This window comes from Bidens hawaiensis, unplaced genomic scaffold (assembly GCF_021521415.1).
Source record: "Bidens hawaiensis isolate Kalapana, Puna unplaced genomic scaffold, B.hawaiensis_p1.1 tig00026215_1, whole genome shotgun sequence".
Lineage (NCBI taxonomy): Eukaryota > Viridiplantae > Streptophyta > Magnoliopsida > Asterales > Asteraceae > Bidens > Bidens hawaiensis.
The window spans coordinates 16,979-44,687 of record NW_027494222.1 but is presented as its reverse complement, the minus strand read 5'-3'; the positions used below and the strand labels follow the sequence as shown (position 1 = coordinate 44,687).

The window sequence follows — 27,709 nt, the reverse complement described above, 5'->3', positions numbered from 1 at the left end:
GGGGCTGTGCTTTTGGGAAACACGGGGCTGTGATTTTGGAAGCACGGGGCCGTGCTTCTGGTCACTATTCAGAAAAGACAAAAAAATCTAAAAGAAACACAAAATAGTGAACAACTGGACACGGGGCCGTGCTTTTGGAAGCACGAGGCCTTGCCTACCTTCCAGAAACGACAAAAATAAATAGCACATGTCAATAAAAAGCACGGGGGCGTGCCTCAGGAAGCACGGGGCCGTGGTCATCTTCGAGAAACGACAAAACAAATCTGGCACATATCATAAAAATGCACGGGGGCGTGCTCATCAAGCACGGGGCCGTGTCTCACTCTCCAGATTGCCTATAAATAGTGGCTCATGTTGCACTCATTTGGTGTGCCTTGAAAAGAATTCTCTCTGGTTTCACTTATAAAAACACACACTAACACTCACTTTGAAGATCTACTGAAGAGTTTGAAGGTTTGGAGGTCATCACCACTAATCATCATCATCAGCCATCATCATCATCATTAAGAAGAAAGATTCATCTACATTTGGTTAGATTGTTCCAAGTTTAATCATGTATTTGTTACTTTCAATCATCTTAATGTTTATCACTATGCTCCTTATGAGCTAAACTCCTTTTACCATCTAAAATCTATGAAGAAGCTTTGTTTTACTTGATAATTATATAAAACATGTGGTGTAGTCTAGTAAAGTACATGGTTATATTACAATTATCTTTTGATGAGAAATGTTTCACCATCTTAAGTCACTAATTCAAAGTTGGTGGTTGTCAATTCCATTGGCAATCGTTCATGATCGATTCATGTTCTTGAAAGATAGAAATACTTTGATACATTATCGTAACATGGATCCTTATATTGTACTTAGAAATGATGAGATATAAGTTATGATGTATTTTTCTAAACCTTGGTAATCCGAAAATGGCTTTGCTTAGGATATCAAATTAGTTAAAGAAATCATATGTTAATGGAATGTGTAATTATAACCTACATAAATCAACCAAGGGGAGGTTGTGTGACTAAACTACAACCACCCGAAGTTGTTAGAATTGGTATTTGAGAAATCGAAGTCAATCCTAATCTTTCTACTTTACGAAACTACTTGCCAACTTAAATTGACATCAATGAGATGACATGACATTAGGAAATGGTGGACTTTAAAATGCGCATGCTATCTCCTTAGTGCCAAAGATGCTCACTTAAGGTTTTAGGAGCTATCTATCATATATTATTATGGCAAGTTTACCACATGTTCAAATATTATTTATCAATGCTAAAATGAAGTGGATTCTTGATCTTAGATGGTAACCTTCGCATAATTGAACAACTCGTTTAGAATCTCTTTTCTTGGTCACCTATATATTATATATATAAGTATTTATATTTTATAAGAAGTTTGAAGAAAATTAGCCCTAAAATGATTAAAACCTCCGATTAAAGTAAAGCAACGATTCATTATTATAAACATTTGTGTCCACGGATCGATACTTGGTTCTTACCAATACTATTCTACATATACGATAGGTACACTTGCCTATTTTGTGTGTGTTTAGTCTTTGTAGAAATCACTTTTATAAATTTAAAACACGATCATGTGCAAAAGCTACATATCCAATCTATCATATTTATACAAGCTACACGCACGCACATCAAGTTTTTGGCGCCGTTGCCGGGGACACGGTACGTTTCTAAGAAAAATCCAAGTTTTAATTTAATCATTGTCTATAATTGTACAAATTTTTTAACTTCTATTTTATTTATCTTTATTTTTTTTACTAAATACTAAAATACATAATTTTACGGCTAGCCTACCTACTTTTTACCTTTAGTTACCTTACTTTACTTTAGCTTAATTAACTTAGACCTTAGTTTAAATTAAAATAGCTTAGCCTAACTCGTAGTTTAACTTAGACTAACCTTTAGATTAACTTTAGCTAACTTTTACTTTAGTTTTATTTTGATTTAGCCTCATGTATGTCCTCTACTTTTGAGCCCGAGCTTGTTTCTCCATTTTCTGAACCCGAATGACTCTTTCGTCGACGAACTCATAAACGGACTACAGAAACCGCAGAAGCAATCAAAGACGAATCAGTAGACGCCACCACATCAGGAGAAAATCAAACCTAAGAAATGATGGCGACCCAGAACAATGAGCCGAACATGAGCCAGTATGCCAAGCCATCTCTCGAAGGCTACGGCAATGGAGTGGCTCCACCCGAAATCACTGAAAATTTCGAAATCAGATCAAGCACCATTCATATGGTGGAAAATTCATTTCAATTTCTTGGTCTCCTCGACGAAGACCCTCTTTCTCACATATCTCGATTCCTACGAATCTGCGGAACTTTTAAAATCCAAAACTGTTCAGACGATCAAATCAAACTCAAACTCTTTCCTTTCTCTCTAAGAGGCCAAGCCCTAGAAAGGATAGAATCTATTTCCTCTGGTTCCATCACCACTTGGGACCAGATGGTTGAACAGTTTCTCCTCAAATATTTTCCGCCCGATAAAACTGCCAAATACCGAGCCAACATTACCGGATTCCGGACCAATGATGATGAGTCGTTACACGCAGCATGGGAGAGATACAAAAGTATTCTAAGAAGATGCCCACATCATGGACTGAGCGTATGGTTACAAGTACAAACTTTCTTTGACGCCCAATCCAGTCAAAACAAACAGGCCATCGACCAGATCGCTGGTGGAGACCTGGGATCCAAATCACCTAACGAAGCATTTGAAGTCCTGGAGAAAGCCGCAAAGAAGAGTTTCGCTTATAACCCACCAAGATCTACACCTACCCATTAAGGAATACACCACGTTGATTCCAACACTCTTGTCACGGCACAGCTTGAAGCCCTTTCTAAAAAATTCGAACAACTCCAAGTCGAGCTATCAAAAACTAGACTCACCTGTGACACTTGTGGAGGAAATCATAAAGCAAGTGACTGTAAACAAGTCATTATGGCCATGGAAGAAGTCGATTTCATCGCACATCAGAACAACGCTTTCAGCAACAACTATAATCCATGATGGAGAAATCACCCGAATTTCATCTGGAAAGACGGAGGTAACACTCAACCTTTACCCAGATTCGAAAAGAGACCGATGAATCAACCCTTCCAACCTAAACCTCAATTTCAAGATCAGAGTTCCAGTAGCCATCAAAACCCGAGCTACTCAAAGATCGAAGAGATTTTAATCCAACTCATAAACAAAACAAATGAAGCAGAGAAGAAGGCCGACTCAAGAGCTGTTGATATCAGCGGAGTATTGTTAAAACATGAATCCAACCTCAAAAGTCAACAAGCATCATTGCGGTATCTAGAAACTCAGATCAGACAGATTGCCCAACAATTGTCAGAAAGACCACCCGACGCTCTTCCAGGCAACAATATAACAAACCCAAATGCAGCAGCCAACGCTGTTACATTAAGAAGTGGCACAACCACTGTTGCCTCACCAACTTCAGAACCAGTTATGGAAAAGGAATCCCTTGATAAAATGCAGAAAAGACCGATCCCAACAGGCACCGTACAACCCAAGGAGTCAGTCCGAACTTATGTTCCACCTATTCTATACCCTGGACGGCTGAAACAGGAGAGATTGGAAGCTCAGTTCGCGAAGTTTTTAGAACTCTTCAAACAACTCCACATCAACATCCCTTTCGTCGAAGCCATTGCTCAAATGCTGACATATGCAAAGTTTCTCAAAGAAGTGCTGACCAACAAAAGGAAGCTGGAGGAGCTCTCGCACGTCACCTTGAGTAAAGAATGCTCAGCTGTCCTCCAAATCAAGCTGCCGCCGAAAATGACCGATCCAGGGAGCTTTACTATCCCTTGTCTCATAGGAAATTTGTCTGTTAGCAATGCCCTGGCTGACCTAGGAGCTAGTATTAACTTAATGCCTTATGCGGTTTTTGCAAAACTAGGGATAGGAGAACCAAAGCCCACCCGCATGAGCATTCAGTTAGCAGACCGATCTGTCAAATACCCTCGGGGCATTGTTGAAAACATGCTTGTCAAAATTGACAAGTTTGTTTTCCCAGTAGATTTTGTGATTTTAGACATGGAGGAAGACAAAAGTGTACCTCTGATTTTAGGAAGACCCTTCTTAGCCACTGCAAATGCTATTATTGATGTTTGCACCGGCAAAATCACTCTCAGGGTCAATGACGAGGCAATCACTTTTGACATAGGAAAATCTATGCAATATCCGCAACATCACGATGACGCATTATATTGTATCGACATCATTGATTCTACCGTGAGTTGCTATGTGCGAGATTCCTCCATCACTAGCAGGATGGAAACACAAATCTTAACTGAAACCATCACCAAACCTATCTTAGATAACGAAAATCTCAATGCTATCAACAACAATCAAGAAACATCAGAAATAGTATGTGAGATCACCGAGAACAATGAAAAATCAAAACCATCAATCGAAGAACCACCAACCTTAGAGTTAAAAGAACTACCAAAACATCTCGAATACGCCTTCCTAGAAAAAGATTCTCAACTCCCAGTAATTATTTCATCTCACCTTTCCAAAGAAGAGAAAGACGAACTTCTTAAGGTTCTCAAAAACCATAAGAAGGCCATCGCATGGAAGATCATGGATATCAAGGGCATCAGTCCCTCCTTTTGTACCCACAAAATCCTCATGGAGGAAGAATACAAACCCGTGGTCCAACATCAAAGACGTCTCAACCCCAACGTGCAAGATGTAGTGAAGAAGGAAGTAATCAAACTGCTTGACGCCGGATTAATCTACCCGATCTCGGATTCACCTTGGGTTAGTCCCGTTCAGGTAGTACCCAAGAAGGGAGGAATGACAGTCATAATGAACGAGAAGGACGAACTAATACCAATGAGGACCATCACAGGCTGGCGAGTTTGCATCGATTACCGGAAGCTTAATGATGCCAAAAGAAAAGATCATTTTCCACTTTCTTTTATAGATCAAATTCTCGAACGATTATTTGGAAAAATTTTCTATTGTTTTCTTGATGGATTCTCCGGATACTTTCAAATTCCCATCGCTCATGAGGATCAGGAGAAAACCACCTTTACATGTCCGTATGGAACCTTCGCCTACCGAAGAATGCCATTTGGATTATGTAATGCTCCGGCCAACTTCCAACGTTGCATGGTGGCCATCTTTCATGAAATGATCGAGCACTCTATGGAAGTTTTCATGGACGACTTCTCAGTTTTTAGAGACTCCTTTGATCATTGTCTGAAAAACCTAGACAAAATGTTGACTAGGTGTGAGGAAGTGAATTTAGTACTCAACTGGGAAAAATTCCACTTTATGGTCAAATAAGGCATCGTTCTAGGTCATAAGATATCCCAAGCAGGACTAGAAGTTGATAGAGCAAAAATAGAAACCATATCCAAACTTCCACCACCAACTCCAGTTAGAGCCATTAGAAGTTTTCTAGGTCACACGGGATTTTACCGTCGCTTCATAAAAGACTTTTCCAAAATTTCTAGACCTATGACCAAACTTCTGGAGAAAGACGCACCGTTTGTCTTCTCCAAAGAAAGTGTTGAATCATTCAACATATTAAAAGACAAACTCGTCAATGCACCAATCATGACTACACGCGATTGGACTCTTCCATTCGAAATCATGTGCGATGCAAGCGACTTTGCAGTTGGAGCCATACTCGGGCAACGCAAAGAAAAACATTTTCACCCAATTTACTATGCTAGTAAAACTCTTAATGATGCACAAGAAAATTACACCACAACAGAAAAAGAGTTACTAGCAGCAGTCTTTGCCTTTGAGAAATTTAGATCGTACCTCGTTCTTTCCAAAACCATAGTTTACACCGACCATGCCGCCATACGTTACCTCTTCAACAAACAAGATGCAAAACCTAGACTCATCCGATGGATTCTACTACTCCAAGAATTCGACATTGAAGTTAAGGACAAAAAAAAGAGCAGAAAATGTAGCCGCAGACCATCTTTCGCGCTTAGAATGCCCAACTTCAAAAGGACACCACGAGGAAATTATCAATGATAATTTTCCACATGATGTTCTCATGCATATCCAAGCAGTCATGCAGGAGGAAAATGAAAGTCCTTGGTTTGCCGATTTCGCGAACTATTTAGCATGTAGAATCTTAAGGAAAGGGCTCACTCATCAACAACGGAATAAATTCTTCTCCGACCTTAAATTCTACTTCTGGGAAGATCCATACTTGTTTAGGGTAGGGGCCGATCAGGTTATTCGTAGGTGTGTATCAGGAAAGGAAGCCTTAGATATTCTCAAACACTGCCATGAAGGACCAACTGGTGGACACCACGGTACCACCACTACGGTCAGAAAAGTGTTTTATGCAGGATATTTCTGGCCCACCATATATAAAGACACACATGCTTTGATCCAAGCATGCGATACTTGTCAAAGAGCCGGAAACATCTCAGCAAAAAACGAGATGGCTCAATAAGGCATTCAATTTTGTGAGGTATTTGATGTATGGGGAATAGATTTCATGGGCCCATTTCCTAACTCATTTGGAAATAAGTACATCCTTGTAGCAGTCGACTATGTGTCTAAATTGGTAGAAGCACAAGCTCTTCCCACTAACGATGCTCGAGTAGTTGTACGATTTCTGAAAAAGTTATTTTCACGATTCGGTGCTCCGAAAGCCCTAATCAGCGACAGAGGTACCCACTTCTGTAACGCTCTGATGGACAAAGTCTTAGCACGATATGGGGTTCACCACCGACTAGTAACACCATATCACCCTCAGACTAGTGGGCAGGTGGAGGTCTCAAATCGAGGAATTAAAAGGATTTTAGAAAGAACTATAGGAATGAATCACAAAAATTGGGCAGAAAAGTTAGATGACGCTTTGTGGGCCCTCAGGACGGCATACAAAACCCCCATAGGAACAACACCATTCAAACTTGTTTATGGGAAGGCATGTCATCTACCCGTTGAACTAAAACACAAAGCGTATTGGGCTCTGAGAGCAGTGAATTTTGATCTAATGTCTGCCAGTAAAAACCGAGAAGATCAAATTCACGAGCTCGAAGAACTAAGAGCACTCGCATATGAAAATTCCTGGTCTTACAAAGAAAAGACTAAACGTTTACACGACGCACATTTAAAAGGAAACAAGAAATTTCAAGTTGGCGACCGTGTACTGTTATATAACACACGTTTACGTCTTTTCCCAGGAAAGTTGAAATCTCGTTGGACAGGTTCACACATAGTTGAATCAGTTTTTGACTATGGGGCAGTCGAGATTTCAAATTCTGAAGGCCAGAAGTTCAAAGTTAATGGACATCGATTGAAACCATACATCGATGGACCATTTGAGACCGTCTCGGAGGTACTAATCCTCCACCCAGATCAATGAACATTTTGGAAGTAGGGTCTGGCCAAGACCCTGATTAAACTAGGCATTGAAATAAAGTTAAAAATATATAATAGATAAAATAATAATAATAATAATAATAATAATAATAATAATAATAATAATAATTTTAAGTATTATTATGCTTGTTGGTCGTATGCAGTTTTTATATAGGTACACTACAGGAAAACGGACGAACAACAGGGGACGCTCTGTCAAAATTTCGTTGGCCCGTAGGGAAGTTCCTTTCCATTTTACCCTCCATACTTCATATGAATCTTATTATTAATCTTTTATGAATCTTTTCACATTGAGGACAATGTGAGATTCAAGTGTGGGGAGGGGAATTACTTGACCAATTGTTTGCTCAACTAATTATAAGATTCTCTACTAACAAATTTTTTGTAGCAAATAAAGACTATTTTTATAACAAAACCATAAGAAAATCCAAGAGAATTTTTTTTGCAAAGAACCAACTAGAAATCTAGTATAACCAAAAAAGTGAAAAAGTAAAAAAAAGTTTTGTAATACTGAGAACAAATTTATGCAAAGTATGGCGTTTATACCCAATCCCTCCGTTACTGTGAGATAATCCTCATGCCATATATAAATTTTTTCGGAAGCATTGAGTGAGTCATATGTTTCGTGTGATTTAGAACTTGTCGCAATTATTCATTTCAAGACCACACGAAGCGTTGTATAAGGAAGAAGGTAATATTGTTACAATTCCCTCAAACCATTCTCCAAAGTACAAATCCAAAAAAATCCTAAACCAAAACCTTACCACTTTATCCCTCTCACCGGTAAAATACAATACTGGTCTTTTACCGGCAGACCCTAAAGAACTGGAAATGCATTCTTTCGATTTCAATTTCCTTTGCTGCATACATTTAGCAAAACCTAGGTTTCCTCCAGAACTTAGGGAGAGAATTTTTTCTCTTTAGCAATGAGGTAAGGAAAAAGTGGCGCCAAGACGAACAAAGGCCACCATTTTGTGGAGTTTCCAACATCACAATGAAAAGAAGAGCAAAAAGATATGAACGATGCTTAGGCTGTGGAAACTGGTCCCACGAAGGAAGATGTAGAAAAAGTCAAACTCAGTCTCACATGAATATACCGAACTAATGAGGGTGGGAGCTATTAGGCTCAAAGCCGAACGATCCATTAGAGTTGGGAGTTATGTTCAGAGCAGGATTGAGGAAGAACTGATCCACATCCTCGACAAAACTGGTCTTGACGATTTGACCTTAAAAGAGTCACTAAGTTTGTTTAAAAAAAAAAGTTTAACAATCGGGAGAAAGGAGCTAACCGTTGAAGACATCTTAAGACTCCTGACAATCAGTAGAAGTTGTATTTACCATCCTCATTAACCTAAAACCCTTGAACCACCACCAAATACCAAATCCCTACCCAAAACCAACCCATATTACCTTCTAATCTATGCAACCCTTCACAAAGGTGGAGATTTGAACTTGTTACAAGATTATTTTCATAGGTTACATCTTGACTAAGAGTGATCACATACATACATCACAGGTATGATCAGATATAAAACCGAGAGTGAGTGAACATTGTGAGAACGTGACGTTTTGCATAAACAGAAGCTCATAAAAACAAATCGCCTTTTTATATATCACTTCATATATTCTTATGATTTAAGGTTGGTTATTTTGTTCCCATTTTCTTGGAACTCTTTTAGGGAATGTTTAAGCTATGGTCCTGACTTGCTATTTTTAGAGAATATTTATAAGTAGCTTGCTTGAGGACAAGCAAGGTTCAAGTGTGGGGATGTTTGATGTATATAAAAATACATCTTTTTAGCATCAAATAATCTCTAAAAACTGCAACTTCAATCGTATAATATAGTTAAAATAACTACTTATCATGTTAAAATGTATTTTCAGGTGAATCCAAGCATCAAACGAAGAAAAGAATGAAAAGCCAAAGAAAACAACAAAACATGGGGCTGTGCTTCAGGAAACATGGGGCTGTGCATTCAGGAAACATGGGGCTGTGCTTTTGGAAACACAGGGCTGTACTTTTGGGAAACACGGGGCTGTGATTTTGGAAGCACGGGGCCGTGCTTCTGGTCACTGTTTAGAAAAGACAAAAAAAAATCTACAAGAAAGACAAAATAGTGAACAACTGGACACGGGGCCATGCTTTTGGAAGCACGGGGCCGTGCCTACCTTCCAGAAACGACAAAAATAAATAGCACATGTCAATAAAAAGCACGGGGCGTACCTCAGGAAGCACGGGGCCGTGGTCATCTTCGAGAAACGACAAAAAAAATCTGGCACATGTCATAAAAATGCACGGGGCGTGCTCATCAAGCACGGGGCCGTGTCTCACTCTCCAGATTGCCTATAAATAGTGGCTCATGTTGCACTCATTTGGTGTGCCTTGAAAAGAATTCTCTCCGGTTTCACTTATAAAAACACACACTAACACTCACTTTGAAGATCTAGTGAAGAGTTTGAAGGTTTGGAGGTCATCACCACTAATCATCATCATCAGCCATCATCATCATCATTAAGAAGAAAGATTCATATACATTTGGTTAGATTGTTCCAAGTTTAATCATGTATTTGTTACTTTCAATCATCTTAATGTTTATCACTATGCTCTTTATGAGCTAAACTCCTTTTACCATCTAAAATCTATGAAGAAGCTTTGTTTTACTTGATAATTATATATAACATGTGGTGTAGTCTAGTAAAGTACATGGTTATATTACAATTATCTTTTGATGAGAAATGTTTCACCATCTTAAGTCACTAATTCAAAGTTGTGGTTGTCAATTCCATTGGCAATCGTTCATGATCGATTCATGTTCTTGAAAGATAGAAATACTTTGATACATTATCGAAACATGGATCCTTATATTGTACTTAGAAATGACGAGATATAAGTTATGATGTATTTTTCTAAACCTTGGTAATCCGAAAATGGCTTTGCTTAGGATATCAAATTAGTTAAAGAAATCATATGTTAATAGAATGTGTAATTATAACCTACATAAATCAACCAAGGGGAGGTTGTGTGACTAAACTACAACCACCCGAAGTTGTTAGAATTGGTATTTGAGAAATCGAAGTCAATCCTAATCTTTCTACTTTACGAAACTACTTGCCAACTTAAATTGACATCAATGAGATGTCATGACATTAGGAAAGGGTGGACTTTAAAATGCGCATGCTATCTCCTTAGTGCCAAAGATGCTCACTTAAGGTTTAAGGAGCTATCTATCATATATTATTATGGCAGGTTTACCACATGTTCAAATATTATTTATCAATGCTAAAATGAAGTGGATTCTTGATCTTAGATGGTAACCTTCGCATAATTGAACAACTCGTTTAGAATCTCTTTTCTTGGTCACCTATATATTATATATATAAGTATTTATATTTTATAAGAAGTTTGAAGAAAATTAACACCAAAATGATTAAAACCTCCGATCAAAGTAAAACAACGACTCATTATTATAAACATTTGTGTCCACGGATCGATACTTGGTTCTTACCAATACTATTCTACATATACGATAGGTACACTTGCCTATTTTGTGTGTGTTTAGTCTTTGTAGAAATCACTTTTATAAATTTAAAACACGATCTTGTGCAAAGCTAAATATCCAATCTATCATATTTATACAAGCTACGCGCACGCACATCAGATGTTCTAAACCCTCATCCGCTTTTTGCTATTACTTCTGACGGGACGATCGCCACTTTATTGTCGAGTGATGATGACGACGATGGTTCTGACGTCTCGATCTCCCAAGGAGAGAGGGGATCTGATGACGATATACCTGAACCTTCTTCTATCTCCCATTTGTTGGCAGAATTAGAAAAGAAGAGAGTTTTTATGGCTTTTCAAGCAGGACAAGCGGGCGTCAAGACTCCGGATGCTGAGGTGGGACCTTCGAAGAAGAAACGAAAAACCCATCGTCCTAAGAAGCCACAGTACAGTCTTGTCGATCGTATTGATACAGTGGAGGGTATGTATTAATCTTTTAAAGTATTATACTTTCATAAGATGTGTAGCAAAAAATAGATTTTGTTTTTATAGATCCACTAATCTTTGGTGAAGATGCATCTGAGAAGTTGCCTACACCAACTCCTCCAACTGAACAGCAGCCATCTCCTTCTCCAGAGAAGAATGTGGAGGATAAGCCTCCGACTCCTCCCAGCAATATTAACACGGAGGATCAACCATCCTCAACTTTGGTTGAGGTTGTCGTAGAAGAGAGAGTATTGACCCCTCCGATTGATACTGCCACTGTGGAGGGAGCTAGCGTCCAGTCTGAAACTGATACTCGCTTTGACTATCTTTTCCAGGCTGGGGGTGGTACTGGTGGTCAGCAGGACGATCCTGCTGTTAATGAGGAAGGTTACAGGACTGAGGAGTCTCCTCCTCAGCCTCCTCCCCAACAGCCTTTTTCAACCCCAGCTCGCTTTAAACCATCGGGTTATCGTTACTACGGGGACACGGGCCTAGGTGACAAACATGAATTGTTTGTCCCTCAATGGGTCATTACTAACGGGTCACGGTTCTCCCATTCTAGAACGTGCATGGATTTCATTGAACACTGTACGCCACCCGCTGAGATGGCATATCAACGTGACCTTTCCCGCCATGATCTTCACACGAATGTAGCTTATCATCTAGCTAACGCGTTGGCCGGTAGCCAGGAGGTCTTAAGTGAGTGGTGTACTCTTGGCGGGAAAGTGGGAGAAGCTCGGCGGGCCACTGAAGCTGCTAAGAAAGAAGCTGAGGAGCATCGCATTTCTGCCCAAACTGCTAAGTGGAAACAAGCCGACGCGGAGAATGACCTTAAGAGTGAGCAAGATCGTAACGCTGACGCTGCCCGCCGATGGAAAGAAGCCTGTGAAAGGCAGAATTCCAATTGTGAAGCTGATTGGGCAAAGGCTCAAAAGGACCGGGACGATTTAGTCCGGACCCAAGAAGCAAACTCTGCGTTGGAAAATCAAGTGGCTCTTCTGGGTGCCCGGATCCATGATCTTGAAGCTGAGCTAAAATTGCAGAAGGAGCGGGTCGATCTTAAGGACCAGAGTGCGGCTGAGATTCAAACTGCTTATGACTCTCTCCTTCAAACTCATGAAAAAGCAATCATGGAATCCAAAGAACTCCAGATGCGAGTAGAACGTGCGGAGCAGGACCGGCAGTGGTTCCTTACTCGTGGGGTTGATGCTGTAAGTTATACTTTGACGATTGTTGTCTATTTCTTATTTTTGATAATGAAAACTTATGTATCTACCCCAACAAGTCGTCCGCCATGTCAAGGGAAGTAAGGAGCTTAATAACAGTTTTGCCAATCTGATGGCTGCTTCTTCTTCACTTGGGCGCGTGGCGGGCTTTCATGAAGGGATGAATTATGCTCAGAGAAATCGTACATTTAAAGATCATCCGCTTCATGGTGTAAATGTTAAACAGGATCGTGCTAATCGAGTTAAAGAGCATGATACTTTGACCTTCCCTTTACAAGATATGCTCCCGGAATTTGCTTCCGCAGATGACGGCTTGCAACTTTTGAAGATCTATCTTGGTGAAGAGTCTGAGGACGATTCTTCAGAAGATATTCGTTAAAGGCTCAGGAAGACCCATCGACCTCGAATCCTTAGGATAGGCCTAGATGTTTGTAACTTGTAATTTTTCCTTTCTCTTTTTGTAATTATTTGTTGAATAATTAATGAGAAAAAACTCTTTAACTTTTGTGGACATTCAACTGTTTGGAGAAAATATCTCTAAAAGATATTTTTGAAATTTACAACTTTTTTGAAATATTTAAAAGTTTGGATAACTATGATGACGTGGCAGAGAGAGAGACTCTTTGAGGACAGCTGACAAGACGTGGAGAACGTCGTTGACAGCCTGTTCACATTATCTTGAATTTCCCGCCTGACGTGTCAACCATCTGGCGGTCCGCGGTTTCTCTCTCCTCTGTCACTTTATGGATCGCATTAATTGCGATGAGTATAAATATAACCCTTGTGATTTCCATTTAATCTTTATCACTTTCAGATTTCTCTCAAACGCTCTAGACTTTCCAACCTTCTTCTGAGATTTCTTCCCCTTTTCTGAGATTTCTTCATCTTTCTGTTATTCAAATGGCTAAAGAAAAGAAAATTACTCCCACTATCAACGAGGTTGTCGTCTGCTTTAAAGAAGAAGATTATAATGACGTTGTTAACGTGTATGGACTAACGACGGAGTGGGAATCGGAGCTTCCTGCTAGTGGTTCTATTGCTACAAGTCCGCCTCCGAAGAAAATGGCTGTATACGTAGACCACTTTACAACAGGGAACTTCCGGATTCCGGTGACCAAGTTTGTCGGATCGATCTTGACAACTTATGGGATTCATCTCTCCCAGATCCATCCCTTTGGGATGTTGAGGATTCGACATTTCGAATTCTGTTGCCAATCTCGCAACCTTGAACCGACTGTTGGCATGTTTGCCGTTTTTTATAAAATGACCTTTCGTGATGGGTGGTACAATTTTGCATCCATCGAGAAGAGGACCATAGGCACGGAGTGGCTCCGTAGTCTTCATGGCTGGAAGCCAAAATTTTTCTGGATCCGAGAAGACGTCATTCCTTTCAAGATGACGAAATGTAAGGTGGAAGCTCCCATGCCCGTGGTTCTTGCTAGTGCTCACGAGGGTCAGGCGTGGTATAAAACGCTAATTTCCACCCCAAATCATCCCAGCTAGAAATTTCACCGTCAGGTAACTTTTCAAACCACTCTTTTGCTGCCCCTGTTAGTGTCAACGCGAACATGTGACACCAATAGGGAAGCGTCCAACCACTAACACCACCTACCGCCACAAAGTTCTGGAGATGATCACTTGGATCAGTCATACCATTGTATTTACCTACCGATGTAGGTATTTTAGCATTAACAGGAAAGGGTGTTGTGGCAATGCTTGCTATGAACTTTGATTTTTCGGCGATAGCTGCGGGGCGATATGGTTTGGTGAAGTCTCGTTTAGCATTGCTATGGTACTCGGTGTGGCGGACTATGTCATGCGGACGACTACTTCTTGTTTGTGAGCTCATCCTACTATCCCCGGTATACATACTGTAATCTCCCGGGTGATAAGATGAATCGTAACTATCAAACTCGTCCAAATAAGATGGTATCCGCATGTCTATGCGAGGACGAGGGCGTAGCCTCGGTAATTCGCCAAACTCTGGCTCCGCCTGTTGGCTGTAACGAATCTGACTTTTTCTCACTATTGGTGGAGGGGAAGGAGATCCCCTAGGGGATTCCTCATAATCCAAAGTGCGAGCATGAAGTCGTTCGTTACGTTTTTTATGCTCGTATTCAGCCACCAAACTTTGTTGTTTCACGTGGAGCCACTATTCAGGAGTTAATGCTCATCTGGATCTAGAATTACGTTGATGAGATCTCGCCATATCAGAGTTTAGGGATTTAGGATTTAGATTTTGATGTTATGATTGTGGATTTAAGGTTTACAAGATATAAGCTTTTAAAAGAAAAGAAAATAACGAAGTTACAAAATTATCTCGACTTAACGAAAAGAATAGACGGGATTAGAAAAAAAAGTACTAAAAACGCAAGTTTTTTGAAACTGAGGTAGCTATTTGCGTAAAATAAAGAATAAGTACTAAAGTTGCGTAGTTGACCAAACCACAGGTACTAAAATGGCACTTAACTCAAAAAGAAAATAAATAAAATAACTAAAGTTACCATTATGCCCTTGACTTAACGGAAAAAATAAACGGGGTTACGAAAAAGTACTAAAATAGCTAGTTTTTGAAACATGGAGTAGCCAGTTGCGAAAAATTCAAAAAAAGTATTAAAGTTGCGTAGTCGATTAAACCACATGTACTAAAATGACACTTAACTCAAAAAAAAATTATGTTTTTTAGTTGATTTCGAAATTACTAATGTGCATATTCGTTGATTTGATTTCAGTAACAACTTAATAATGTGCATATTCGTTGATTTGATTTCAGTAACAACTTAATGTGCATATTTTTTAATTTATTTTTACCCTTTATGGGAAAAATCCAATACAATAATGTCTTAACGTACATTACACACGGGAATCCATTTTTCACGAATCGATCAATGAAATCACATCTAAACATCTCGAAATCGTCAATACATATCCAATCAATCATTGGTTCACCGAAAAAAACAGTTTTGGATAGTTAATCGATCAGTTTTTCGCTTTTTTTCACAAAGACCGTTTTAGCGTTTAAGTTTTTGTGAGCGTTTTAGGTTTTTGCCTTTGTTTTTTTCCTTTGAGCGTCTCGCGTACATACCGTACGTTAAGACATTAGCGTACAGTAACTGCACCCTACCATTTATTTAAAATAACTAACCTTATTAATTTTTATCGTTTGAAAAATCTCATGTGTTACACGGGTTTAAAAGCTAGTATTTATATAAAGAATAAATGTTAGTGAAATCCTCTAAATATTATAAAGCAACCTTTAACTTCAAGAGACTATAAATACATTTGATTAGATTTCTAAAAAACATATAGTGCATTTTGATCTTGCATGTATAATATGGGATTTTGCATGAGAGGGTTCTTAAATGTATGAGAGCTATTAGTAAGGGTTGTGCCATGAGGTTTTGGAGTGGTGCGTTTTCATCATCACACAAACCCGATTAAACATTGGACCAGAACACTAATGATACTAATCATATCAGTGGGTGGGGAAAACAAGGATTCTACACACACACACACACACACACACACATGTATACGGGAGGGATATTTTGATAACCTTGTTGAGTTTTAAGAACTTTAAGATTTCAATATGAACCACACATTTAATTAAATAGGTATGGAATATGTGGTTGAGAATAAATTTGATTAAAAAATTAATCAGGAGAGAGAATAAGTATTTTTGATGATTACACAAGTTTAAATGTTAGTTACACATGTGTAATAAGTCGGTTCGGTGTGTAAAAAATTACGGTAATTTTTTGTACATTACTTACACTTACGTATTACACATGTGTAAAAAAAATTCAAAAAAAAAATTGTTACGTTGAGTCCTTTCGAGTTCTTAAAACTCAAAACGGTTCTCAAAAGAAATCAATCATATATATATATATATATAGCCTACATAATTATACCTTAGTGAATGAAACACTAAACCTAAAATAATAGGTTTTAACACATCTAATACGTGCTACTACGTTCTACTATATATAGATAGTATTATCATTCCTACTACGTGCTACTATCAATGATACTATAGCTGAACTTTGATTTTCTTTTATATTGTCGCATACATATGTAGCCAAGAGTTGAGGGTCTCTCTGAAAGTCACCTCTCTATCCCATTAGATAGAGGTACGGTGTGCCTACATCCACCCTTCCCAAACCTTACTTATAGCTTTGCTTTTGGTGGGACTTCACTGGATATGATTGATTGATATAACACATCTAATACCATCTATTATGGTGGCGTTAAAGTGGGGCGCCAAACCCAAGTGGAGACGAATGGGAGATACCATAACACCATGTAGGTGAAATGGCACTTCCCTTCTTCGCTATACCACTAAGGCTATCCGGTGTGGATCTCGGTTTGCCGCTCTACGGCTGACGTGGCGAGCGGTGTCGGCGGCAAACACCGCCCCGCTGTTGCCGGTGCCGCCCAACGGCGAAGTTAATGGTGAAATTTCACCGCCTATTTCACCGTTGAAAGCTTCAGAGTTTCTTTCTTTCTTTTTTAATAATAAATCAGAACATAAAATTGAGGGGTTTGGTGAGTGTAAAATCCAAAGAAATGTTGAGAAGAAGAAGATGGAGAAAAGAGACGGTGGGAGAGTTTGAGAAGACGAAATGGGTTAGGTGATTATTTATATTTATATATTTTTTATTGAACTTTATCTATAGTTATATTATGTTTTTTATGTGATATTTAAATGTGTATATTTTGTAATATAATTATTAAATTTGACGTTTTTTAATTTAATTTTTTAAATGTAATTTAATGTTATCAAAATATTTGTTTTTTAAAAATATAATTAAATTAATTTTAGTATATTAAACTAGTATTATATATATATATATATATTATTTTATTTTATTTGAAAGGGTATGAAAATGGTAAATTGGTAACCATTTTCATGATATTATGAAAGAGAGTTGAGTGAAGTGAGGTCTTATGTGATGCTGACGTGTCATTGTTAAGTGATAGGTAAAATGGTATCCATACCATATAGTCTAATGGGTGTTACCCACCTTTTTTGGTTTTTTCATTACTAATATTTAATATATTATAACTAATAATGTATTTCCAACTTACTCCACCTGATGATTATTTTTTTCCTATTCATTGACATTCTCAGATAACACCCTTCAGAAAGTATAAAAGATAAAAAGCCATTTTGACATTTCATTTCTTACGTGTCACGACTTACCTTTTTTGTTTTATCCCTTTCACCCTTTTCGTAACGGATAGTCAAGGTTTTATAACTATTTCAACAGAATAGCACTAAAATGATCAAATGGTTAGTTTCATGAAATATCAAACAATGTGAGGTTTCATGTTTAATTATTGTTATGTGGAGCAAGTTAGCAAGTTTCGTACCCATAGCCTTTTGAAGAAATATAAAGGCTTACTTTTACTCTAAAATAAAATGATGTATTGTATATGCATCTGGATTCTAATGAATCGATCACTTTTAGAAAAACTAAAATTATTAGCTCGTAAAGCAAGCAGTAAACTAAAACTTAATGTCTCCAACGCGCCATGTGACTAGAGTTGGGTGTGCATTAAACCTGAAACATCCGGAATGGGTATACCCAAAACCCGATTGACACTTAGACCGGGTGTGGGATTAGTTTCAATTGGTTTTTTCATGGATTATTTCAAACGTACTATGAAGGGGCAAGCACACCCTATGTGGGCCGGATCTCGAGACCCCAATGTTTTTTAAAAACTTTTTTGTAGAGATTATATGTTAAATTTTCAAAGACTCCATAAAAATAAAAGATGGAACATGCTGTATCAATATTAAATGCAGTGGTAAATTCCTTGTCATCTATCTAACAAGTCATGGGTTCGAAGACTCATTAAGGTTAATTTTTACAGTTTTATAAAATTGCAATTACTATCCTTAGGTAGAGTATACCAGTCACATTTTGTTGTTCAAAAGCATCTTCTCTCCACATATTCGCAAAACCAAATTGAAGAACAAAAACCAGAACAAGAGTAGAGACCTTTGAACTTTTGCCTCTATACTACAAATATTAATACATAGTTAAGAGTTTCTTTTTTTAACATTATATTCTCCAATTTTCTTTCTCACGTTAGACTTATATATATTGGAGAAAGTTAACGTACAAATGAAATTAAAATGCTAAACGTGAAAATCAAGTAGAGTAATTATGTAATTATACCATAGAGTGTTTACATAATTACTCAAATTGTATATATAATTACTCTAATTGATTCTCACGTTTAATACGTTAATTTCATTTGTATTTGATCAAATCCCTATATATATAATAGTCTATTTAAACTTTAAAAAAAAATCTTATCTTAGACAAATTTGAATGAACATTAATTACTCATCAAATAAGCTAACAAAACAACTTAATTAATAGATTGAATTTTGAATAGAGGAATTCATTCATCATATCTCAAATCCATTACATTCATTTCTTTATACAATAATGGAAAATACTTGATACATATCATATCATGCATACTAATAATATTCACAGTTCTTTATAAATTATTGATGAAACTATTAACTATAATACTATATCATGTTAATATTCAAGGTATACACACATACATACATACACCACCACACCTACCTAGTATCAAATAACATTAAACAGTGTAAGAACCTTGTGGATTACCATCATCTTTCTTGAACATATTCTTGATGGCCTCTTCTTTCTCATCAATAAAATCACAAAAATTAAACAGCACACCATAGCAACCCCTGCGTGATGATGACGTCGGCGAGCTCGCGTCTAACATCTGCTTTTGTTTATAATAAATATATTGACGAACAGTTTGTAATAAAAACAAAACGAAAGCAGTGAGTGAAAAGATCCCACAGATCATGTATAAACCATAAAAACTGCTCATTTGAAGCTGATTATGCTCGGTTTCACGGCCCACGCTACTCGAACAACCCTTCTTGCAAAACCATTTTTCGTGGATTTCTTGAAGCTTTCCGTTTTCGGAAAGTTGTGTGATTGCTAAGGATAGTGTGGTTGCGAGAGGCGAGTCTCTCTTGAATGCCTGATATTTGATAAAAAAACAATGAACATATAATTTGCTGATGTGGATTATTTGGTGACAGGTCATCCAAAAACTGATAGATCAGCTAAGGGTGGTTACAAGGAAACAACTAGTTTCACAAGTTGTTATAAATGTGAGTTTTCTGAAAGCAGGTTGCTATCTAAGTAAAAGAAAAAATAAAGGTTAATAGTAATCCCTTATAATTACACTAAAATGTAACTTATTTGCACTTTTCTGTCATTTGTATGTTAAAAAAAAGATTTCTTTTCTAGTCTATCAACTAAAAACCGAACCGAAAATAATTTATAAAAAAATTAATAAATGGTGTAGCCCAAAAACTTTAGTTTCAAATGTGCAATAACAAATTAATTAACAAAAATGAAATTTCAGGGCCAAATTCATTATTTTGGGCCTTTTTTCTCGGCTCAAAAGTTTCAAGTCCAAATGATAAAACCGAAACCAAACCCACGTGAAAATTGAAGACCGAAAAAACCGAAACCGAATGGTTCTCAAAAACCCAAAAACTGAAACAAAACCCATTATGAAAACCGAAAACTAAAATCGAACAGCTTTCAAAAAACGAATTTTCGTGTTTCTGGTTCGGTTTGAGCCCAAAACCGGTCTACACCCCTAATATGTAAGTGACCCCTTGTGACAGTTAGAATGGTGATGAGTTGGCACCAATCTTTTTAAATGTCATGGAATGCTAAAATGGTCAAAGTAAGTTTCATTTTGATGTTATCAACCCAAAAAATACCTTGCTGTAAACAAGAAACAGAAATAGGCTAAAACTATGCAACCAATTAGCTATTAAGTTACTTACAAATCCCCAGCCGCTTCTTGTAAACGGTTGACCAACAATCGCAAAATCATCCCAATCCGAAAGAAACAACTCAACATAAGGAAGCTCATCAACAGCAGCCACACCACCATTATATGGGCCCAACCGCAACGCTTTTTCATATTCATCCGGTGACCCGAGTTGAACAAGGGTAGATCTAGGCACAAAAAGACTTTCGGCCAAATAAGTATACGCGAATGATCCAACTTGGTACCCGATTGGCAAACGAGTAGCCACTAAACTATCTATTCCCGTGATAGGTGATGGAAGTTGTTCAACCGTGAGGATTGATGTTAAGCTTGCGGTGTAGCTTGCTGTTATTACCATTAATAAAAATAGCCATACCACCATTACCAATCGTGCAAGCGGGCTAATTGTATCTTCCTCTGCAATTTTAACATGCGATTAACAATGATAACTATAAGTTGCTTATAGAATTAAAAGATAATGCATGTTTTAATGAAGGTTACACATGTAACAACAGTGACATTTGATATAATTATTATTAAACATAATAAAAAGGATCATTTCTATTCAAAGTTGTAACTATTTTTTAAGAAACATTTATAGCATATGAGGCATTTGATGTGTGCAACGCTAGCATGTCATAACCAATGCCGCATCATCAATTTACATAAAAACTCAAAGATTAAGAAACACTTACGATTTCTCTTGAACAGAGTCGAGAAACTGAACCTGAAAAACAAATAACTGTAGGTCAGCATCATTCAACTATTTCAACACATTGCTTATATCAGAAGTGGCAAGATGGTGATGTCAGGCGGGTTGGGTAGCGGGTCAAAATGATGCGGGAAGGGTTGCCACACAAACTTTTGTTTTATGTTTTTAATACTAATTTTGTCCTTTCGACTAATAGGCGTTAAATTTTGTCTGATCAAACATTTTGAGTAAATTACACTTTAATGACTGTTAGTTGATAGGACGAAATCTGTTACAACACGTAAACATAAAGGATATTTCTTGTTATATCATTAGTTCAAGAACGAAAAGTGAAGAAATGTACTCCTTTTTTTATCAACTTGAGATAAAAACAACCCAAATAGTCAAATCGACATATTTACAAGTAAACAGATCGAAATAATACATAAAGAAAGAACTTACAAGAAGATTGTTACGAGTTGTCTCTTAAGCGGGCCCCTAAAATCATCATTAACACGGTGTTCAAGAAGCCAAATAACAAGAGCAATTAACACGAAAGCCGCTGCAGTGACACACCACATTTCTACAGTGAACGGTCTAAGAAACACCCAAGTGCTCGCTTTTGAATTATTAATAGGAACCACTATCACAAGACCGGTTGTAGCATAAGGCTGTGTGTAGTCAACAATCCTAGTTCTGTTTGTCACAATTGCAATATCTCCAACCGCCCCGTCAAATGTCTGTTAATAAACAAAATTAATTTAATTAGTTAGTTGTAATAATGCGCACTTCAAATGCTCGTATGTTAACATTTAAGTGTTTGATGAATTCTTATTGTATGATAAATTGATAGATAAAAAGTGACACATAAACAACTCTTTCTGTTTAAGTAGAAACAAAAGAGTAAAATACTATTTTTTGAGTTTGAATAATAAAAAATGACATGTTTTTAGACTTATAAGATATAACAAATGACTATTTTTCTAAATTAAAAAATGAAGAAAATGAATTTATTTTTTTAATTAAACATGCCACGTCACTTTTTATATAATCCACATTGGCATTAGAAAAAAAGAAAAAAGTTATCATCTGCCACATCATAGTAACTTGATAATTGCATAATATTTGAGTGACTTTAATGGAACAAATGAAAATCTGATAGTCTGATACCACCAGACAATCAGTTTTACAGCTCGTGTAAAATTGATTATGGACAGGTAATATTGGAGCCATGAATGAAAATTAACTGATTATCATAAAAATAAGATTTAATCAATATTATACTTACATCATCCATAACGAGCCTCACAAGCTCATCATAACTCGGGTTGGTAATGCCATCTCCAAATGGCACGAATCTATAAGGGAGTTCATAAGGAACTAACTTAAGTGCCTCCTTAAACACATCAATACAGTATCCTTCAATCGTATGATTACTTAACTCCGTCACAAATTCAACAAAGCTAGCCCGTTTGGGTATCCCAATTCTTAACGGCCGTTCAGTATCACCGATAACCCATCCACGAGGCCGATCCGTTTTCCCACCGGGCCAAGTAATCACACCAAGTTCATCATTTGAAACCGAAGAGTTCGTTTTATCCACTTTCAGAAACTCGGGTGGTTTGACTGACAGACCCGAGTGGTTTGATCAATAACCCACATCACAAACCGCCAATTTGACCATGTTAAAAACTTTATAGCCAGATGGGATCAAGTTTCTATCTCCGTCAAAACGAATCCGACCTGTCAAACCGTTAAAATTTGTCTCGGATAATATCTTCACAAACTGCTTCCCATCATCAAAAATCTTGAGTTTCCCGAATTGTGACCCAACAATCGTGAATGTTAAATTATTTTTTTGATTAAGAAAAGTGTCAATCGTGTGTGCTACGGTCCACACGGTATCATACGTATACGACGCGTAGACATTCTCATCCGGTAATACTTGTGGAGTATGTTGACAAATACCAACAACGCCCTCGACAACTTTTAAAAACGGATGGTTTTTTGATGTAAATGAGGATAAAGTCGTACAAAGCCAATCAGTTGTTAACCATATATAATCACTAGTTGTCATATTAAGCTTATTCACCACTTGGAAAAACTTCAATGTGGGATCGGGATTAATGTGAATGATATAAACACGAGGACCAAGCGGGATTGACCCGTTAAGCACATTAGTGACGTCATCAACGTTATAATTAACGGGCAAAGCTAACTTATATGAAATCTTTGACTTTCTTTTTTCCACCTCATCATCTAATGAAAATACACCATTTCTTCCATACTCGTCATCTGTGTAAATTGCGATCACTTCTTTCCACCCGTAAAAGTCGATCAAATTAGCCATGGCTGCCATCTGATACGCGTCACTTAGTGTAGTTCGAAAGAAATAAGGGAATTGGAGGGAAGATAAAGTGGGGTCTGTAGCAGCGTATGATACTATAGGTACTTGAACACCGTTTGCAATTTGGGATATCATGTGAGCCACCGTTGATGATTGTGGCCCGATTATTGCTACAACGTCTTTCTCGAGCATCTGAAATGCTGATAAAAATGTTTTCGAGAAACTTTATTCGGTAAATTTAAGTTGCAGACACATGAGAATACAAAAGACAGTTCATATGTTATAACATAAATTGACAAGAAAATGACATTATGACTAATTGACTATGTTTAACTATGTATTAACATATATAATCAGAGATAACTAGTCACCACTAGGTTTAAATTCCTTTAATCATAGATGACTAATTGACTATGTTTAACTATATTATAGCGAGAACAAAAAGCACAGGCCTAAATAGTTTAAACTTTTATATCAATGCATCATATTTTTTAAGATTACTATACATACAAATGCGTATGCTACGTAAATAAAAGCAACTATTAACTAACGTGTTCATATATTTTTCTTTTAATTCTTAAGCATTTACCTACACATGTGGGTTCTACAAATAAACAGGAATCTGTTCATATACATTTATTTCAAGAAATAAATAAAGCATTGTATTTTAAATATTAATCATTTTCCTATATTTTAAATATTAAAAAATAAATGGCTTATCTTGTTCTTCAGAAAAAAAAACAATAATTCATACCCTAAGTTAACTCTACGGCTCTACCCTTGTCCCTTGGGCTAAAGAGCTGCTTATTAAAAATCTAAGCTATTAATTAATATCCAAAAGCTAATAACAACAGCAAAAAGCCTAACTTAAAACTCTATCAAGGACCTAAACCTAACATAATAAATTGATAATTAATCAAATATATTATATAATATTATATAAGCATACCTCCAATTGAGCTCTTGAAGACACTGCAATTAGAATCCTCCATGATTAACCTCATATGAGTACCATTCAGAATCCTTATTCACATCAACCACAGCTCTTTCCATGGCTACCTTTGCAGCTTTACCGATGACTGAATCAAATGAAAATAGAGCTCCAACATTTACAAAAGCAGGTGGTGGTTTTGAGTAAGCACAAGTACTGTTGACAATAATAAGGAGTAATAATAATAGCACAGTGGAACCCATTGAAAAGCAAGCATCAGAGATTAGACATGAAATTAGATATTAGAGTGGGGTTGAAGAAGCTAAAGTATGTTTTAGATTAGTTAAAAGTGTTTTTTAATGGTGGGTGTGTGTGTTTGAATGATAATGATGGTAAGATAAGAATAAAGTCGCCTAGGAGTCCATTGGATATATACTCTAGTCTAATCTAATCTAATCTAACTATACTAAAAGAAAATAATAAGGATGATTTGCCAGTTCCACATTCATTTTTAGCTTCATCTCTCTTCTCATTCATCTTACCAATCCATGAATTATGAAGTAAAACCATATTAACAAATGGGTTATAATTTTCTTTCTAATTCTCTAATCTTTCATTTCACTCATCCTAACTATTCATTACTCATGGGTCAAAATAATTTTGTCAAATGGATTATAATTTAATTTTTAATTCTCTAATTTCTCATCTTATTTATCCTATCTATCCATGGGTCATGGGACAAAACAATTTTAAGAAATGAGTTATAATTTCTATTTTAATACTTTAATCTCTCATCTCATTATCATAGTTATCCACAGGTAATTGGTCAAAATAATTTTTGCAAATGTTGTATATAAAAAAATCGAATTTTTAAATTTGAGATTCTATACTTCTTATTGTTTGTACTATATATTTTATCTTCTTTTTATCTATAATTTTTCATTCATTCATATTATGGATCTTTTTATATTTATTATTTTATAAATCCCGTGTAATACACGGTTCAAAAGATAGTTATATATATTTGTTAGAATAAAGGCGATCAAAACATGGGGAAATATGTTTGTTTTACAATAAAGGCAAGGAAAGCATGAAGAAATACTATAGTCATGGTTACTTAGACTTTTATTTATAATAATTAATAATTTTAACAACTTTTTTTTATATCATGTATTATAAAAAGAATAGGTTGAAACTTGGGGTGTGTGGGTTGGTTTGGGCTTTGTGCTATAAACGCGTAGAAATCAAAGTTTTCAGTTATGAGTTATTGTTAACTGATTAGTTGTGTTGATTAAAGAAACAAATAGTATGAGATTATGGGAGAGTAAAAAAATATTCGATTATAGTCTTACAAGTGATTAATGGAATTGAGGGAAAGTATTTCACTATTTCTATTGCACCAGGGAGGCAGAGAGTCATACCCTATACGGGTGGCTCACCCACCCTGTTTGTTTTATTGAAGAATATTGTTGTCTTTAATGTGGCACCCAAGTAAGAAATGTCGTATCTGATGTGAAAAGCTGAAACGTTTATCGAGAAAGGAAGAGTTTTATAACTCAATAATGTCTTCTTTAGGTATCCCTTTGTCGGTACATTTGATGACACAAGGTGGTTTGGTTTGGCTGTGTGGTCAAGCATATGTGGTAGGTCAATTCCGTGCAGCTCAGTTTTTCATAGACAGTGGTGAATGTAACTGAAGTCTGAAACGTCAATATAACTGAAATCTAACGGTAAAAATAAGTTTTTGGAAGAAAGAAAATAAATGAACAATCATTTTTTGTTTGATCCGGGTCGTTAATTGATCACCTCCAATGGAAACATAAATTAGAATTGGTGTTAATATTCGGATTACTTTACCATTGATTCTATTCAAAAATATTCAAAAAGTTCGCATACATATGCCTTTAGTCTTAAAACATGATGTGCATTTGTAGCAGGTGTATAGAGCATCTTAGGCACATTAAAAGTCATGAAGGTCTAAAACTTTTATTAAAAATATACGTACATAAGATACGCTCATTAACAATTTAGAACAAAAACTTTTTCTTCATGTTATTTGTACTTTAAAAAAAAATTCACTAAATTTTCACAATGATTTCATGAGCTCTTCGCGGCCATTTCACAAACGTTTACAATCCCTTCACACAAAGAAATGTACATAAAAGAATCCACAACGACAACATCACGAGTAAATTCACAACTCCCCTCTTCATGAAGCTTTGGCCTTTTACGAGTCCATTTTGTTAACTTAGTTTTGTTTCCCAAGATTATTTTACATTTGTGAGTTTTACTCTGAACAGCCATTCTTAATGCACAAGATGACAATTGTTTATTTGCTTACACTAAAAACAATACTATGATACATCATACACATAAGTGTGGGTTTATATACCCAACTAACCATGTAACTCGCGATTTCATGCCCAAATTAGCTTTCGTGGTTGCTAGCTGTATGTCACTGTGTTGGAATGACTCTAACTTGAGCATCAAATGAACATGGCAAGCATCAACAAAGTTGAAATGAAAAAAACATTATCCTGCAGCCCTGTAAAATATATTGGTATATAAAAAATTAATTAATAATAAAAAGAAGTAAGAAATTAATTAGTTAATTTATAAGTTAAAGACGACTAAGCTCACCCTTCTGATATGATGTTGCTTTAGGAAGTGCTGGAAGATCTGTGCCTGTGGAAATCATATATTCTTAACGGATTAAAATTTGTTTACTTTAAATAGATAAATATGACATTTTAGTTTTGAAAGAGTAAATATGATATCATGCATGTAGAATGGTACACGAATTTTAAACTATTGGACGAACAAGTAAACCTACTTGGATTAGATGAAGAGCGTGGCCATGGTGCTGCAACATTGTCATTAAGGTCGCATCTAAAGTCGATTCCTGAAGTTTGATCATACGTCACATCGAAAGGCAAGCTTGGAAACAAACAACCAGAGTCTAATAAAAAGATAATATGAGATTAGATTAAACTGCCAAAAAACCATAATTGTCATAAAATTAGTTTGTTACAAACAATGATAAAAGTGAGTACGCATACGCTAACCTGAACTTTCATTAAATAATTGACTTTTTGTTTTATTCAATCAATTTGACCCATTACAGGAAAAACACAACATGAATGGACCCTTCATAAGTAAATGAGTCAAAATTGACACCTCAAATCTGACACGTATTATTTCCAAAAATCATACATACCTTGTGACCCAACTGTTGTATAGCAAGTACCAATTCCACGATTGACAACATCAAAACA

At 36.5% G+C, this 27,709-nt stretch overlaps 1 pseudogene across 1 annotated transcript; it reads right to left on the bottom strand.

The window, feature by feature from the left end:
• Window positions 1-19,233: 19,233 nt before the first annotated feature.
• Window positions 19,234-24,743, bottom strand: LOC143573151 (glutamate receptor 3.7-like; annotated as a pseudogene). Its single transcript, XR_013142374.1, has 6 exons — window positions 24,453-24,743; window positions 22,445-23,703; window positions 21,619-21,896; window positions 21,161-21,192; window positions 20,479-20,882; window positions 19,234-19,655 (listed from the first exon to the last, which is right to left on the bottom strand). The product of XR_013142374.1 is annotated as a glutamate receptor 3.7-like (transcript).
• Window positions 24,744-27,709: the final 2,966 nt, after the last annotated feature.